Consider the following 18,261-nt stretch of genomic DNA (forward strand, 5'->3'; position numbering starts at 1 on the left):
CAAGGAAAAGCATGACTGTATTTACTATTTATTATGAAATATTTTACCCCCTTAGAAATTATTAAACAACAATTTAAGCTATTAGGTACCTACAAAGAGTTTTTAAACGATGTCAGAGCACAAGTTTTTCGGAAATTTAAAAATTTAGCAAAGCAGCTCCAATAGTTAGGTTTTTTCATGTATGCAATAATAATTATTTAGAACCCAACCCATCAACCTCGGTCGATTTAGTGCTGGATGAAGGCCTCCCTTATTTTATTCCATCTCTCTCGGTACCTACTTAGTTTTTCACTGCAAAGTATTTCCGCTGAACTTCATCAATTCATCAATAATGTAAGAAATATAAAAAATAAATTAGTGTAGAGCAGCAAAGCATGGGGGTTAGGTAATGGGAAACCAAAAAAACACAACTTAAAATGATTAAATTTGTAAAAATAAGGAGTCTAATTTTGTCGCTTCCTCTGATGAAAACGCTTATCATTGGCTGCATACAACTTAACCCAATGTTTACGGGCCGCACAAAATTGTGTTTTTGCTAATTACTTTTCAAATGCAAATTAACACGTTAATTACAAAATTAATCAAAAGGGCCCGTAAGCATTGGGTTAAATATTGATAAAAGACCAATGAACGACCCCGATTGCATTATGAAATACAAAAACTATGAACGCGTCAAACCCATGTAAATTTCGCTAACATAATAATATGATAAATGGACAATTCGGTCAATTATGGTTGTCTCGATACAAAATTTTAAGTTTCATTACAAAAAACAATTGGCTACCATAAACGTGCTCAAGAATTTCAACCCTCGGTAGGACAGATATAGTATACCTACCTATCTCGGTAGATACTTAGGTAGGGCACGTAGTTTTATTCACACTATTTTTACTATGTTATTTTTGTGCAATATTTAACAAATTAATTAAGTCATTTATAGAGTAAAGATAATACATGTATTTATTGTGTTTCATTTAAAAATTTTAAAGTTCCAGTGTGCATTATAACTATTACGTTATTAACTCACTATATTTAGGCATGTACTTTAACCTTAACTGTATTAAAATAATATGTATGAACTTGCAAAAAAATAAATGTCTCGTTTTATAAATTAATACTACAGTAAATCTACATTCCAATGTAAAAAAGCTTCCAACATTTCCTTACAATCATAAAAACATTTTTTTTTCAAAATAATTATTGTCCCATAACGTGCGACAATGCAATAAATCTTACCCAGTGCATTTCTTTGTATACAATTTTATTGTTTTATCACCATTGACGCAAAAGGGTATGTCTATTAGTGCATTCAATGCCAAATTCGTTGAAAACAGTATTGTCTTGAAAAAGGTTAGTTCTCAAATACGTTGTCTTACATTTACTCTATCACTATTTCAAAAAAACTTAAGTACATTATATACGGGTCATAGAAAATTCAGTGGTTCTAAACCAGTAAAATTATTTTTTAATAAAAAAAATATTTATGTTTTTGTACCTATCAGTTCATTTTCGTAAATTTTAAATCTAACCCGGAACGTAATAATATTAAGTATGACGCTTGAGGATTTTACTAGACGACTCGCTGTCCGTCGGATATTTTACGAACCGGTACGCCATTTTCGAGGTTTTAACGAACAGGAACGCCATCCTTGGAAATCCCACGAACAGGAACGGCGCTCCGGGGCGTTCCGCTCCATTCCAAGCGCTGGTTACCGTACGATATTGACAATATTACAGTGGGTAAAAGGGCAACTTGATAAATATAATAAAGTTTCATCATTATTATTTGCTATTTGTTTTATCTATAAAATGATCAAAGCATCGTAACTTAATTAATTATAATCATAAGAGTATTTCTATACATTATTACAGCCTACAAGTCATTATACTATCTTGATCTCACCCCCTACTTTAATATCTTTTTCACAGAATTGAATAGATATGTCTTTCTAATTCGCATATAGGTAGGTACTTTTACATAATTATATCTATTTTGTTCGTAATGGAATGCGACACTCTGTTTTCAATGTGCATTTATAATTTATGTCATGTAAATGAAATCTGACGGATATCTGTCAATTATATGTATTTACTGGATAATTCTATCGAATTTGAAAATAATAACATTTTAATAAGATATAGGTAGATATTATTAATGATTTTAGGTATAGCCAAAATATTAACAAAACTATTTGCAGTTTATTGGGCTGGGTAACCTAAGGTGACATTACAGTAGACAGATTAGATGTAGTAGATTACAGGTGACATAATGTCATCTTAGGTAATAACTATTTTTCAGTGCATAATGAAAATGATAGCCGTTCATTTGTTTTGTTCATCCGTCATCAACTTCAAAATAATGTTTTTAAAAAGAAATAATTATTCAGAAGATCCAAGCTTATTTTTTTTTGGAAATTGTAAAATTATATAAGCAGTAAATAATTTAATCATTTTTTGTTTTTTTTATAACTACCACGCCTTGCAAAAATCTATGGTTGAGTATGTATTCTATAAGCTGGCGTTCACGTCACGTCGTTCGTGGATGATGAGTATTATGCCATCGCATTCCACTGTTGCAAGTATTCAATGGGAGGAAACGAGAGGGAACGCAGTGCTGAATGCTGAAGCGGGGAAGGGGAACCGCACGCCAGCTTATAGAAGACAGACTCTAAATATCTACCTACTGTTGTGACTGTTTTTCTGTCTTGTCAACTGAAGAGTTTTTGAAATAGTGGGTTATTACTCGAAAAGACTGAGATACTTGTTAGAAACTTGATTTTTTGTAATAAAAAAATCCCAATATTGGATAGAGACTGTGGCTTTTAACTCATTTAATCAACACATTTAATTCATGACAGAGTTGCAAAATGTCATTTTTTAATTATATCTTAAATATATATTCTATAATTTTTTTTTTTAACAATATCTAAGTACATATCCAGTTATCAGTACAGTTTCTTTATCATTTTTAAATGCCACGTCATGATGTTCGTAATATACCTAATATAATTATCGTATTTATTTCTTACCAAGGCACGTTTTTAATTATTTTAAAAGTTAATATTCACGCAAGGAAGCGACCAGAACGTCCTACATTTACTCCTAGATTGTCAAATTTTTATCAAGGAGCGTCACAGCCTGAACTTTTTATTACAGATGGCAGATGCGGACCATGGCAAACGAGGCCGGAAGAGGTGCACTTTTTAATTTCTGTATTGATGTTATAAAAAGAATCAAAATAATAAATGGTGACATGTAATGATGATTCATGCCTTTCAGATCCCGTGACTGCAGTCATATAAGATAGGATAATAGTATATGCTCAGAATATCAGTCATATGTGACATTTCTTTTACCACGGGAAAAACTCGGCTACAAATCGCAGTCCTCAGTTCCCAATGAATACGATAAAATATTTATCAGTATCACTACCGCCTTGCACAACAAATAATTTTCCATGGTTTTTGCAATGCGGTTTCATAGGCCCTGGCCGAATTTAGATTAGCAATACCCGATGCGGGTAGAAGAATAGTTTTCAATAATGCATATTCTCTCAGCCGGCACAATTTTCATTTGACTAGCATCAAGTAGAGTAGTTTGCGTGCCAAATTCCTTAAAGCAACTTTGATAGCAAATGCGAGGTATCCATAAAGGCATCTAGAAAAATAAAATATTCACGCATGAAATGGTTGCGCTTGACTGATATAGATGGTTATCTAATTTAGGCTAATTTTTCAAAATGAAACCCATCAAACGAAATATCGGGATTGGCGCCTTGGTTATTACGAGTTAATAACCCCAAAATGTCTGACAATGGATAGATAGCAATAATAGTGTCTACACAATACATTATTCCTTATATCGACAATAATAGTAAAAATACAGTAGGTATGGGCTTCATATAGAATTATATTAATAGTGTGTAAATTTAGTTACTATTAGTAAAAATAAACTTAATAAACCACTAGTTAGCGGGTTAGATGCCAGATGGTAGGCACTTATCTACACCAGTGTTGGCATAATCATTTTCCGAGACATTATGACAGTTTTGGAGGCTTCGTCGAAAATTAGTAATAAGTCGCCACTGGGTATTAGAAATATACTAATATAATATATCTGTTGCTAGAAGTTTTATATTAAATATGTGCTTTTCGAATATTACGAATAGTAAACGAGCACCTTCTCTGCTTGCCTTTTCCAGCCTTTTCTTCAGTCATATCCATTGCCTCATTACTGAGGATGATGACCATTGAAATTATAGGCCTTGTCAAAATCTACTTCCATCTAGAATAATCCTGCAATGATCTTGTAGATTGAGTCTCCTTCTTGATAGTATCGTTCCATCTCAAAGGCGCACGTCCTCGGGACCTCTTGCATACGTCGCCACCAGAGATCGGTTACAATATGTAAATTGCACGTAAAAAATTTCACCGTGGCACAGTTCGCCGTGAGATTTCTTATCGGAAAGAGATGAACGTATACTATACGGTCTTCATTTTTTTTAGATTCAATATGAACATTAATTAAATTTTCATAGCTGATGTTAGCAAAATTCATGAATAAAATTCAAGAATGAAAACCTAACCTAACCTAACAAATAATCCGGTATATCGGCTATTTTCAAAATTTGTTTTCTGCCGGCTTCCTGTAAAGTGTAAACCAACATGAACCGTGTTTTATTATTTAGTCATTAATTTTATGCCAGTAGGTAGTATACGACCCAAAGCGTTTGGACGGTCTTTAATATACGGCCATATATTTCCGATACAACATTTCACGGTGAAGTGTGATACAGCGAACTGCATACGTACAAGTTTCCAGACACGCCAGAGATCACTTGTCTTTCCAGGCTGCTTACATTTTTTTCTTTCCATGTCACATAGGAATTATTGGAGAACGCGTGTAATATATATTTGTCAAAGGAAATTATTAACATTGTTTGTCTTACGAGGCGACATTGCGTCGCTATAGGATTGGTTTCCCGAATATCCGTTTTTGTCGAAATCGACCTTTTAATGCAGAATGTTTTTTTGTATCTAATTGGACTAGAACCATCCCTTTCTTTAAATTACTTTGTAATGGTAATGAACACATCATTCATATGCTGTAAAAATAACAATTTAAATATCTCCATGTATTTAAATATAGGATTATGAAATTTGTTTTCGTCTCCTGAACATTTGGTCTATTCGGGAAACCAATTCTACAGCGACGACTGGATAAACCTTCAATTAAGTAATATTTACAATTTATACACACCAACCTTTTATAAGGTTTGGCCTTAATAAAATGCAATAGCTAAGTAGTTACGCAATTCTGACAAAAGCGTTCGCCCAAAACAATGACGTATTGATCGACAATAATAGTTCAATGAACGGAAGCGGATTTGATTAGTTAGTTGGATTATTCTTGCGTGATATGTCATTGAAAATTATCTGATACATTCGTAACTTGACTGCTATGAATACCTAGTATTGCTTCAGAGAGACCAAAACGTTAGGGTGCAGTCATTTTAACTTGAAAATACAACAAAAACTAGTGTACTGTACATAGTAGGAAGGTAAATAGAATTTATATGTATCTATTTAGTAAAGGTAATATTATACAAGAGTTGTGATTGAGAATTCTCGAGAAATATTCGAAATATACAAATCTCGAATGCAGGGAAATAAATTTTTCGAAATTTCAATTACATTTTCATTTCTCCATAAATCATCAATGAGGCTCTCGAGAAATCGAGACATTATCACAACTGAATTTCTCTAATTCACTGGTTAAAAAACGATCGACAGAATTATAAAAAAGCTCTCGAAAATCGACAAGAAGTAATTTCGTGATAAAGACGATTTCCTGAGAATCTCGAGGATTATGAGGAAACAAAAAATAAATATTGATTTATCGAGAAAATAAATATAAGTACTTGATTCACAGAATTCTCGAATCTCGAGAAATTAAAAAGCCAAGAAATCAAAAGCTCCTGTATATACCTACTTTTTTCCGACCATGTCCGATCCTAATAGAATCATAATATGGGCCTCCACAAAGTAGAGGTTTGTATTAACAGATTTTGGTTTTACGAACAATGTCATCCACTTGCTCAACCAATTAGGTCCATTCCCTGACTCACACAAATTGAAAAACAATATGTGTACTTGCCAGACCCAGGATTCGAACTTGGGACCCACGGCATGATAGTCCAACGCTTAAGCCGCGCGGCCACCTACTAATTTAAATAAAATACTGTGGCATTATCTAATGTTTGACTGTCACATTTTTCAATCTCGAAGTTTTGAAAATATGAGAAAATGTTAATTTTCTACGTGGTCGTAATCATGACCTCTTCTGGATTAAAACAGTTTTCTCGTATCAGACTCATCAACGCATGCATGATGAAGGCTACGAGGTTGATAAAAGTCATGTTATGATCGACGTTGTGTGTTTGCAATGTCTATAATATGTTTTAAGATTTTTAATGAATATAATAAAGCCATAAATTGACAAACGATAAATGAAGTAGGGAGTAAAATCATGTTAACGCGCGTGTTTGAACATGTACCTAACCGATTTATTTTTTATTTTTTAAAACGGTACATGTTCAAATACGCGTGTTACCATGATCTTACTCCCTACTTCATTTATCGTTTGTCAATTTATGGCTACGGCTGTATGTTGTAGCTTAACTACTGGGAAATGCCAATAGAAATGGCTTATTTCAAAAAAATACTACCTTATTCTTAGGTCAATAATTAGTATAAAGCAATCATTATTCGTAGGGCGTTTATCACATTTGAATGGTCAAAGACATAGCTTATAATCAGTATCTTTAGAATTATCTTCAAATGTGTTAATCGTGCTCATTTTTTTAATAATAAAATGCCTAATTCTTGTAAAATTTGGGATCACAAAGATTATAAAATATAATTTTTTATCGTAAATATGTCACTATATAATGTTAACATTAATTTTACTAATGGTTTTGTAAATATAAAAAATCTAAACACCACTGCACATGGATGTACTGAAATATGACTATATTCTATAACATTAGAGCGAGAGGTTTATAAGAATACTATTTTATGTAATAAAAATACTTTATGCAGTCATCAAATGTTTATAATAAATATAAAGGATAATAAGGCTTCAGAATTATATAAATAGATTATCTACAACGTTTAAGGAATGTCCAGGGTTATGCACTGAAAATACCATAAAAGCTCCATTTTGACCCACGCTGAGCATGTGAGCCCTTAACAAAAAATGTCAATTCAAAAAGCTTACACGACGGATGGGGGACGTGCGGTCAGCTATGAAGTGGGGGTTTTTAATAGATAAATAAATACCACCTTTTTAAGTAAGCACATAGAAGATCAATATTTTTAAGTGCATATATTATAATACGGTCGCTTTCAGTGACGTCCTGTTTGGGTTGGCAGGTCATACGTTGCATAGGGCTGTACATTATAAAGGGCGGCGAATGAAGGAACGAATAAAAATATTGAAAGTTTTGAAAGCAGTTGCGATTTTCCAAGAAATAGATGATGCGGTCGCTTCATCAGTGACATAGGCGGATGCCGTAGTCTTTTCTTCCGGGGGATCCGGGTTCGATCCCAGTGAAGTTATTATTGTGATTATTTTAATTATATTACCTACTACTTACACTTCCGTCAGTGGACCTCGTGGCCTGTTGTAGTGCTAAAAAGAACACATATTATATATATATATATAGGTATTTAATATTAAAAAATAAAAAACATCGAGATTTAAGTTTAAAAAATAATCAAAGTAGAAAATCCTCACAGCATAAACTGTCGCAGGATGTATATATTAATTGTAATGGCAATTTATCGCACAGGAAATTTTTCACAAGGGTGCTTCCAAACTTATCAGCGCCAAAGACCTCCACATACCTAAAACCACCACTGTTTGAGAGCAGATTTTTTGGAAATGCTTTAATTCTCTTAAAATGTTTGTCAATTTGAAGATTTTTTGGTGTATTTTTCGATTTAAGACTGCCAAAAATAAATAATAAAATACTTAATTACGTACCTAATAAATTTGCTGACAAGCTTAAACTGAAAATGAAAGGTAGCGATATTCTAGGCTTGCTTAAGGGAGTCACTTTGCCGCGGGACAGCACTGGGTCTTCCAATATGTCAATATTCCTCACCCCTGATTAAAACTAACATAGTATTATGATTTGTGTATATTACAACGCTTGATTGTTTCATAGTTTATATGAAACTTGATGCAAGCTTGCTTATACCAAGTTTTCCTCTAAAACTATTGCTTATACGAATTATTATAAATGTAATGATATACTAAATATGAAATTAATAACCTAGAACTCACCCCGCTTATTAATGGTTTGAAATATTTGTGAGGTTTATTATATTGAAAAGAATTTAACAAAAGGTATTATTTCAATTTAGTTATAGATTACAATAATTGTTATGGTATCAAAGCATTGGAGAAGTTTTGAATGCCAGGGCGTCAGAATAGAAGACGAGATGTTTCGAACTTGGAACGACAGGAAGTAAGCCAGTATGTTGGCTCAGAAGGGCGACCCCGCCACCAAATTTTCCACCCTACCATTTCCTCTGCCCCCCTGCCACCGTATCAAGATGCCGAAGGATATGCCGACATGGCTTGAGGCTTGTTAAGCAGCCAATGAGAGCCAATCAACGTCTTGTCAACCGGATGAAAGGCTTACGCGCCGGCACGGTGTGCGTGATTGCGGTATGCTTTTGGAAACAAATTTAATAAATAAGTACCTACACTAAAAAATAATAAAATATATAACGTAACTTAATTTATTATCTTTCGTTATTAAATTTATATTATATGTAATTGGTAATATCCATTAGCTAAATATAATCATCATCATCATCGTCTTGGCCTCCTCCAACAGCTCCCTCCACCTGCACCTATCCAGTGTGGCCGCTTTCCAATTCGGTACCCCCAGAAGACGGCAGTCACTGGGAGCTCCATCTAACCAGCGAATCTTTGGCATACCTCTTCTATGCCGTATTGGATTGCTGGATATCAGTCTCTATGCCGGTTCATTGTCATTCATAAGGTGCACATGACCTAGCCATCGCAGTCTCCCAATCTTAATTGATTGAAATGCGCTGCAATCTTCGTACAGCCCGTAGAGCTCAGCATTATCTTCTCCTCCAATTGGTGCCGTCCCTGATCGGTCCATATATACGGCGGAGAATTTTTCTTTCAAAAATGTTCAGGGCTCGTTCATTTCGCAGAGTTAATGTCCAGGTATCCGATGCGTATGTGAGCACTGGCTTTACAAGTGTCTTGTAAAGAGTGCTTTTAGTTCGACGAGATAGTAAGCGGGACTTAAAATGTCTTAACAGGCCAAAGTAGGATTTATTCGCAGACATGATTCTCTTGTTGATTTCTTCTATAATATCATTATGTCGAGTTACAAGAGAACCAAGATATATGAAACTGTCGACTGTCATATGAGGTCTTAGATAGGAGGCTCGTAGTTTAATTTGTAATAGTATGTTGGTGAGATACCAGTGGATATACGGGTTCAAATCCTATTGAGCATAGTATTTTTTTTAAGAATGATTTTATAGTGTTTTCTGAGATGTTTTAAAGTTATGTTTGTTCGATATATGGAATGTTACATTCTCAAATCTTGTGAATTATTCGTTGAATAAATGAAATGGCTTATTAAAATTGTTAGCAAGTTCAAGTAGACGTTATAAGTTAATATTTGGCGAGAGCCGGACGTCGGTTAGTAATTAAGGTAGTTAATATTCCTTGATTTAAAATACAAAAACCGAAAGTCAATAATAACGCAATTTGATAAGCATTTCATTTAGGAAATTGTCGCAATTAGATAGAATGCTCGTAGCTTAATTGGTTAAAGCATATTGGCACGATATCAATGGATATATAAAATCCCGTCAAGCATTGTATTTTTTCAAATGTGATTTTTTCTAATAGGAATATGTCTGAGGTATTTTCAAGTTATGTATGTTCAATAAAATAATATTTTGATTCGATCCAGATGCGGGATTTAACTCAGACCGCTGATTTAGACGCAAGATTTTTTTCTCTTCACTAATTTACTCCAAGCAGATAGATACTAGTGAACATTATTCATTAATTAATATTATATGTTATCGTGAAAGCATACCTCAGTCTCGTTGCTAACTTCTCCCAATATGTGTTTGTTCCCTTGTAGTATGGCGCTCTCTCGCCTTCCATTGTGATAAATTGCTTTGGTTTCCGACAAACATTCTCGCACATATTATTATCTATGTAAGCCCCCATCCCCCCTCGTCCTGCTGACGCCGTCTCCTTTTCATAAACACCCTAACAACCCCCTACCCCCTTTACTTCTACATATTATTATCCACTGTTTTCGACATGACTAGCTAACTTTGGTTAACTACACCAAGTCAAGAGATTTGATATAATATTTGCAACTCTAGGAATATTTTATATTTTATACTTTATAACACTTCCGCCTGTTTTATCATGCGGTTTGCACATCATGTTTTTTTAACTTTTATGATCGATGTCTTCGCTAAATCTTAGGAGTACACTGGTACAACCGCATTAGAAACATATTTCCGACGTGTAATTAAGATAATATTAATATTATAATTATATTTAACTTCGTGGCAGAATGAGAATGTGCACACTACAGTGAAAAAAGGAACCCGATATTCAGTCTTTCCACTTTCCACCCCTCTCGATCCTATGTAGATTGAAGGCTGCCCCCATTCAGCTCCTTCACTTGATTAATCCAGATTTCTCTGGTGGTTACCGAAAACTACTAGTCTCTTCAGGTTATCAGGCCGAACAATATGTTCAAAAAACTGTAGAATGCGTTTCAAATATAATAATATTGTCGAGAACCGTTCCTTTACCTGTCGACTCTGGATGATGGACTGGTTCGTCCTGTGCTCTGTTCAAGAAATACGAAACGTTCGACGACAGTCCTACATTTCAAAGGCATCAATATTCAGTAAATAAGATAATAAATAATTACTGGTCCTGATGAAGACAGGTGTAGCTTGCTATCATGTTGTAGTCTGAGGATTACGAAGCATTTCCAAATACAAATTTGTATGATACACAGTGGTGTAGTGGATTTTAAATGCATCTTGATTAGTTAAAACACTAGTAATATATGTTGATTATTAAGATGTTGGCGATACTAGTACATATCATTAAATTATCACTTCACTCACACTGCCTTAAAATGTGTTCATAGCCTCATAGCCCAGTGCATAAGGCGCAGGCTTTTCATCTTGGGGCTTCAGGTACGATTCCCGATCAGGTCACTCTATATTTGTGTTTGTTTCACTACTGTCATTATGCCTAATCATGGCATGTTATCCTAGTGTTAGAAAGAATATACATTAAAATATTAATTTATATACTTAATATAATATATACTTACCTTCCAATGTAGAAAAATAAATTCGTTAAAACCGTAAATTTTGAAAGTAAAGAATTATCGAAATAAACTGTAGATATACATATTTTGGCAAAGAATAACTTTTTTTCTAAAACATGCACTTAGGTGAATAATTTATGTATCGCGTTTCAAGATGCTATGATAGGACCTACCTACTTCACTTGTTAGAGAAGCTTAGTGGGTGAGATTGGCGAATTTCACTCGTGCTTTATGTATAGTTAATGGAATGAACAGTATTTCAGAGGGTTGTTTGATAAAAAATGAAATGAAACCCCCCTCTACGACACCCCTCCACTGACTAATATTTGACAAAGACATCTTTAACAGTGGTAAATAACTACACCACTGTTGAAATTAAATATGTTTTTAACTATTACTAGCTGCATGGGGGCAAAGTGGCGTGGTGTAAATTTGCTATTTGGTAGTCAAAAATAAAATTAGTATATACATAATTTTGAAACCACTTCTGGAAAAAATATATTATAACCAATAGAATTTTTTTTTTTTTGAAAAAAGTAAGCCCCGGCAGGAAATCGAACCCTGCGTCTTCTGGGTTATTTAATGCATTATACTCTATGCTACAAGAATAAAAATTTAATTGAATAAAAGAAATAGTTAATTAAAAATTAGTATAGTAGAAATTTCATAAGTAGGTATATTATTATAAATAAAATATTTTTTTCAGTGTTTTGCCTAGCATAGATCTAAGAATTGCCATCTTACAAAATTACGTGTGCGTTAGGTACCTACATATTTATATAAGTATATTTTTAGCATAAACATAATATATGAAAAATGGTCTATTAAATTAATAGCAAGTGCAAGTACATTTAACTTAACATTATGAGAGATCCGGGCGTCGGTTAGTAATTAAACCGATAGTCAACATTAACGCAATTTGATAAGCATTTCATGTAAGAATAGTCGACAACAGCGCCTTCCTTCACGTAGCCAAGAAGATGTTGTAGTAGAATAGTTAAATTCGTCTTAATTCAGTAGGATGCCCGAAGCTTAATTGGTTAAAGCATATTTGGGCGAATCCAGTCCCATCGGGCGTCGTATTTTTCAAAAAAGAATTTTCCTAAAAGGTATATTAAATACTATATAATTAAGGTGTTTTCAAATTATAATTATTAGATATATTATTCCACTTTTATACAATATTTAAACGAAAATTTGAAGTTTATACCAATTATATTTTTCACTACCATATAGCAAATCTCATACCACATCAAATGTGCTCCCATATGTAGTAGTTCCAGGCAGATAGAATTTAGTGAAAATTTTAAATTTTAATATATACTCGTGGACGTCTATCATGGTTCCGTGACATTGCCGCATATGAACCAATGCGTATTTTTACATAAGATTCACGCTCTAAATGTTTCAAAATGTTAAGAGTGACTGCCTTACAGATTGTAAAGCCTCGGATATGCGACGTCTTCGCTCGACCGGAAATGTGATGATGCGACGTCACTCGTTTTAATACTTTTGTGTCGCATGTTTCAGAGCCTCTTAAACATTTTTTTAATGATACACCACTGTTTTAAAACACTAAGAAATCGTTTAAAGTTTTATTTAATATATCAACCAATGAACCAAAATTGAAACAAATTAATGAATTTAATGTCATCTTCAAACCGAGTCAATCCACTGCTGGATTTATATATAAATATATAGGTACGATATGATTTAATTCCTTATTTACTTATCTGCCTATTTTCAGCTGTCTTTCCCTTGTATTCCGGTGATTTTACAACGTTTTTCTTAGATCGTATTCTTATTTGTCCGGTAGTTGTTTGTCCGGTACAAATCTTGCAATCGATTTTTAACTAACTTCCCGACTAGCTAGACATTTGAAACTTTTAAAATGTATCAGAACACGATGCCAATGCATTCTTTTAATAATTTTAGCCATCTTTAAGTAGAATTGAATTAATTTTTAGTTAATTCTGTTTTGTATGAAAAGTTATTTCGATACCATTATTGGTTGCTAGGGGTTCTAGCAACTAAATTATTAAATAATATATACGTGCGTTACTATGGAAATCAATATGAAATGACATTTTATTATTCAGTATTTCTATCAAGTACAATTTTTTTTGATCGTTTAAGCTAGTCAAGTCAAGTTTATATGATTCAACAGAAAAATTAAAAATGTTGTATATAAAAAGTTCTTTTTATCTTGTAATTATTTATGACGTATTTTTAAAGTGTTTTATTTAGACATCAATTTGATCTCAATAATATACGGCCATCAATTTTCGATATAACAGCACACGGTGTACTTTGATATAATTTTTTGGATAAGCTTGATAGCTATAAGTTCTATTGGCTTATTGGCTTGTCTTCGTACCCCATCATTATCGAAATTTATTATCGAAATTTTCCTATGGCAATGTTTCTAAACAGTTTTTGTTCAATGTTTATTTTTTCAAGTAGGTACCGTTGTATTCTGATCCAGTGTATGTTACAGCTGCAGACTAGTTACTTATCGCCACAATCGAAGTACGGAGTGTCTGTACATGGGGAATGTACGCAAGATAATGTGCGGTTCCTCGGAAAACATGATAGAGTCTCCAGCTACAAGCACTAGCTATGTGTATTTTGTACTCCGTATAGTATAGAATCTCGCCGATGTACGCTATGCGTCGTGTCTGGACGTGCCATACAAACAGTTTTGGGAATATAACCACCGGTGACTGTTGTTAATGACTGTGTCTATGCGTACTCTAAACAGGTAATGGATTAAGATTATAATTAGGGGTCTACAAAAAATAGCAATAATGACATGAAACCCTTTTATATACCTACATATTAGAATCCTATTAAAAATGGATCGAATGGGATTCAAACCCACACCTTTCACTGTCCAAGTGAGTGCTCTTATCTTTTGAACTATCGTTCCGTCTATGAGCGATGCTAATTGATTTTAATATTCTTTCGTATTTGAAAGTATTTGAAATTTCGCTTAAAGGGGGAACCAGATTTGATATTAGGTACTAACATGATTAAATTTATAGAACTGTTCAGGCGTTAGCCAAATTTATTTCTTGCAAATCGAGGTACTTTTATTAACGGCCCACATGCTCGTCGTAGGTCAAAATTGAATTTTTATCGTTTTTTCAAACCATGATCCTGGACACTCCTTAAACGTTGTAGATAATCTATTTATATAATTTTGAAGCCTTATTATCCTTTATAGTTATTTTAAACATTTGATGACTGCATAAAGTATTTTTGTTACATAAAATAGTATTCTTTTAAACCTCTCGCTCTAATGTTTTAGAATATAGTCACATTTCGGTACATAACTGTGCAGTGGTGTTAACATTTTTTACATTTATTATTTTTTAAACGCATTTATAAAACCATTAGTATAATTTATTACGAGATAATTTTTGTAAAATATTCACGATAAAAAATTATAATGATAATCTCTGTGATCCCAAATTTGACAAGAATTAGGCATTTTATTATTCAAAAAATCGGCAAGATCAACACATTTGAAGATAATTCTAAAGATACTTATTATAAGCTATGTCTTTGACCATTCAAGTGTGATAAACATGTTATGAATAATGATTGCTTTATAATAATTATTGACCTAAGAATAAGGTAGTGTTTTTTTGAAATACGCCATTTCTTTTGTCATTCTCCAGTGGTTAAGCTACAACATACGGCCGTAGCCATAAATTGACAAACTATAATTAAAGTAGGGAGTAAAATTATGTTAACGCGCATGTTTGAACATGTACCTAACCGAATTTTTTTTAATTTATTTTTTTAACGGTACATGTTCAAACACGCGCGTTAATATCATTTTACTCCCTACTTCAATTATAGTTTGTCAATTTATGGCTACGGCCGTATGTTGTAGCTTAACCACTGGGGAATGCCAAAAGAAATGGCGTATTTAAAAAAAACACTACCTTATTCTTAGGTCAATAATTATTATAAAGCAATCATTATTCATAAGATGTTTATCACACTTGAATGGCCAAAGACATAGCTTATGATAAGTATCTTTAGAATTATCTTCAAATGTGTTGATCTTGCCGATTTTTTGAATAATAAAATGCCTAATTCTTGTCAAATTTGGGATCACAGAGATTATCATTATAATTTTTTATCGTGAATATTTTACAAAAATTATCTCGTAATAAATTATACTAATGGTTTTATAAATGCGTTTAAAAATTAATAAATGTAAAAAATCTTAACACCACTGCACAGTTATGTACCGAAATATGACTATATTCTAAAACATTAGAGAGAGAGGTTTAAAAGAAAACTATTTTATGTAACAAAAATACTTTATGCAGTCATCAAATGCTTAAAATAACTATAAAGGATAATAAGGCTTCAAAATTATGTAAATAGATTATCTATAACGTTTAAGGAGTGTCCAGGATCATGGTTTGAAAATACAATAAAAACTAAATTTTGACCTTCGACAAGCATGTCCCCCCTTAAATACTATTCTGTTTTACCCACCGTTAAAGAGACACTGGAGTAATGATTTCCACGGTTGTCGCGTATCGTGTTTTACATTACATATTATCCACCTTGAGCATAAAAATATTATGTATCATTTTACACTACTATGTAGATACAATGTAGATAAATGCTAACATACATACGAACAATCTTCCGTCCATTTTATATGAATGGTATGTCGCAGTGACGAGGAGTGCCTGTTGAAGGAAGGTAAACTATAAGTAAGTGAAAAGATTGATAAATTGAAAATATCCATCGCGATGACAGTCTAGCGTTGTCAACTTACCGTTTTCTCTTCAGATGTAACATTTTTGAGTAGGCATATAGCATTGCTAAATTCGCATCTGGCGAATGGCGTTAAATCTAGCGTAGTAAAAGAACAAGAATATAAATCAGATTTACTTGAAAATCATCATGCTGTCTTTTTGAATATTATATCTTACAAATAACATAAATTTTATATACAATATTTAACTGATAACCAATTTTTGTTCATGCATTAATTTTGAGGTTTGTGACATATTTATTAGTTGCGATATTTTGTTATACAATAAATCTTCCTTAATCTAATTTTGAGAAAGTCTAGCATTTCTTTCTACAACTAAATTTTTTTACTCTATTTGGCATATTTTTGTAAATGATAGTTGGAAAAATTGGTTGACACAGGCTCTACAAACAATCCAAAGTTGATCTTGGTCGCCTGAACGAAGAAGTTTTGTTATATTTTGTTTTGTTTCACGAGATAATGCTCTGGGTCCAAACCAAATGTGATTTGGACAGACCCGGGATTAGAAGCCGTGACGCACGACTTCATAAGCTAACATGATACCGTTAGGGCATCTATATTTTTTTCTATAAAAGAGTATTATGACATTACAGCTATTGGCCAACGCGCCATAATGCATAATATAATACAAATTAAGTACCTATAAAATTATAAACAGTACCAATGAAATAGATTAAAAAAACACTTTCCTTTTGTTTATGGTACCTATCTAGTATTTTTATTGATTTTAATTTTCCAAATCTAGTGAAACTGTTTCAAAAACCAGTGGTTCTGAATAATAAATTGTCACTGATTCTCAAGATCAAAAAAGTGTTATTTCAAAAAAACACATTCAACGAAAATTCAGTTTAGCGCACAAACCCTGGTTGTGCCTAGGTGTCAACCAGTCTTGACCGCCTCTTGTTTTGATACTGCCAGGAAGCACTAACTAAACGGTTACAGGTTCGCCAACTTGGTGGATCAACCAATCGTGACAGCAAATATCTAAAGAATACTAGTAAGTCTTCGTCAAGCAGTCAACAGATCTTTGATGATAGACGAGTTGATAACAAAAAGGGCATTTGTTAATTTTTATAGAAATTGTTATAATATTTTTCTACTATTTTATTTGTTTGGTCTTTATTTAATTGGTGTTTAAAATTTAAAATTTATATTTTACTCTAAGAGCCAAGAGCTTTATTTTTAATTATTCATAGTTTTTCCGACCATGTCCGATCCTAATAGGATCATATGGGCCTCCACCGAGTAGAGGTTTGTGTTAACAGATTTTGTTTTTTACGAGAAATGGATGTCAGCCACTTGCTCAACCTATTAGGTCCATACCCTGACTCACACACAAATTGAAAAACAATATGTGTACTTGCCAGTCCCAGGACTCGAACCTGGGACTCACGGCGTGATATTCCAACGCTTAAACCGCGCGGCCACCGTGGGTGTTAAATAAAATACCTTTTTAAACTAAAAATGATTGATTTTTCAGCTGTTTTCCTACAAAAATGTCATAAGTCAAGGAGTTGCTATTTTTAGTATCTTTTTTCTCACACTTCTAGATGTTATTTTAAAATGTTTTTTCTTTAAACCATGTCTCATAAAGGTACTTCACTAATAAAATATTTTTTTTAAATATTTTGTTTTTTATTATTACCCAAGATGGACAGTTATTTCTCTCTTCTGAAAAATCGTGTTTTTTGACAAAAGCCTTTTATGTAATAGACTCGTCGATTGTGATGTGATGTGATGTGATGATAGCTGAAGCTCTAATGCAGGTGTCGTCAACATTTAGATATTGGGGTAAACATTAATATGTCGGTCCTGCAACGTTATTTTTTTCTTCTTATTTCCCCGTATCCCCGTCGTGGGAAAAACGTTAAAAAAGAAACGGCGGCCGTGTCCGTTTTTATTCCAGCGGCGACATGCTGCGGGCGCGTCCGGACGTGCCGCTCTAAGCTAATTGCGAAAGAATAGCCCGCGGAAAAAATCGGACGGCGCTATTTCCCCTCGCCCCTTTTGTGGCTCCACT

This window comes from Rhyacophila brunnea, unplaced genomic scaffold (genome assembly GCF_057557595.1).
Source record: "Rhyacophila brunnea isolate RB1 unplaced genomic scaffold, BYU_Rbru_1.0 scaffold_18, whole genome shotgun sequence".
Lineage (NCBI taxonomy): Eukaryota > Metazoa > Arthropoda > Insecta > Trichoptera > Rhyacophilidae > Rhyacophila > Rhyacophila brunnea.